This window comes from Penaeus monodon, chromosome 29 (assembly GCF_015228065.2).
Source record: "Penaeus monodon isolate SGIC_2016 chromosome 29, NSTDA_Pmon_1, whole genome shotgun sequence".
Classification (NCBI taxonomy): Eukaryota; Metazoa; Arthropoda; class Malacostraca; order Decapoda; family Penaeidae; genus Penaeus; species Penaeus monodon.
In genome coordinates, this window is record NC_051414.1 from 23123927 (window position 1) to 23125936 (window position 2010).

Genomic DNA, 2010 nt, shown 5'->3' on the forward strand with positions numbered 1-2010 from the left:
GTACTATTTGCCATGCTAGTGATATCACTTTATAACCCACACGTATTAATTAATACCAAATGAACAATATCAATATACTGTGTGTCACAAAGTGCTTTTGCGTCCGTACAGCAGTAGTTCCCAAATCTTTTAGTCTAGTTACCCCCGGCAGTGTTGAGATAGACCACCATTGCCTCCACCCATTCACACTCGATTATGTGATGTTAGGAAAAAATATTGGAATGCAAGACATGACGAATTTAGACATTAAGACAAGGTAAAAGGATTGATCCTTTTTCTTACAAAGTATGATTTAAAAATTATTCCTTTTTGATTAATATAAAACAGGCATTTCTTCGTCATTAATATTAAACATGATACAGTCTATCATAGGATCTGCAAAAGACAGTGCAGACCGTATGTCGCAGACGAGTCTTTTAGCTTGTTGTTTTTGGTTTTGGTTTTAATAAAGACTACAGCCGAGAAAACAACCGAGAAACCAGCCTCGCCACGGTAAGTTGTTGCGAAAGGAATGTGTACATTACGTGATCTCCGTGAGAGAATTTGATATTCCTTCTCCAGTTTGGTTCGCAAATTAGTCGCTCTTGATTATGATAATGGCAATCCACGTCCAGGGTTTTATCCTCTTCATCAAAGCAATTCCGGTTTTATAGCTGTGCCCATCAATCACCAGACTATCATAGTTAATGTTTTATTGTTCTTATCTATGAGTATTTATCGCCTTTATTGTCTACTTACCTTTATTCGCCTATTTATAATTCCTATTTATCAATTTACTTCAGAGACGAATTACCTTAGAAAGGGTTTCGTTACCCCCTAGAAACGGCTACATCAACCCCAATGGAGTAATCACCCCTGTATGAGAACCATTAGCTAAAGTAGATGGTAATGCGTATTTTCTAAGGCTTAGTATATCATTCTAACATGCACGCAGATAAGCTGACGCCCTAGCCTTATAACCAACAACATTGCAGAGGAAATTAACTGTAGATACCAATACCTAGAAGGTGTTAGCGTGCGTGATAAAAAGACCAACCGTTCCTACTTGTGTTTTATACCAAAACATACCAGAACAGTCAACTTATTCGTAAGGCTATTCTTATACAGTCCCAGAAATTAATGGTTACCCCGTAATGGAATTTTAGTTATCCTCGGCTCTCTGAATTGTGAAAAACTATTGCATATCCTATAAACATACTCTACATTTAGGTGTGGAGGTAAAAACGACGAGCTAGTTCTGGGGGGAAATTTCGCATTCTCTGCAAACGTTGGTTACGGCTTCTAATTCATGGTGTTCGAGAACTGCTGTCTTTAATACCACGCTTTTTGTTTTAGTCACTTGAATTATTCAGGCTTGTGTCACAGCAATAAAAACTTGCGTGACGGACATCAGCAATATACACATTCTGCGTCAGCGTTAACCTCATTGCTGTAAAAAATAACCTTGATATTATTAAAAAGATAAGAGAAAATCTTAAAGTAACTAGTTCCCTGCAAACTCCCTACGAATTATTTTACATCTCATGTAATTCGTATTCATGTAAACTAAGGAAATCTCCAAATCATATTATAGTGCAGTAGTAACTTTTTTTTTTTTTTTTACTATTAATAGATTGTAATGATGTGCTGATTATGGTATGGAACTAAATTGGTTATTAGGAAACAGATTTGATGTGTATTAATGATAGTGATAATATTTATACCTCACACAAAGTGTACCTCATGAATTTTTAAATCATTATTTCATTTTATTACTATTCTTCTAAGAAATGAAGCTTTTATGTTAAGAGACAAACGTTTGTTTGTCACAAATCGCACCAAAGAATCAGGGCATTTTTTTCTTCCATTCTTCCTGGAAAGGATCCCAGTGCCCCACGCAATAAATGTGCCCGACCACAAATTTTGTTTGGATCACGCCCCTCATGAATATCTTATACCTAATATATCAATATATCGAGTGAACGATTTCTGCATCTTATTTTGTGATTATTGTCAGATAAACACACACAC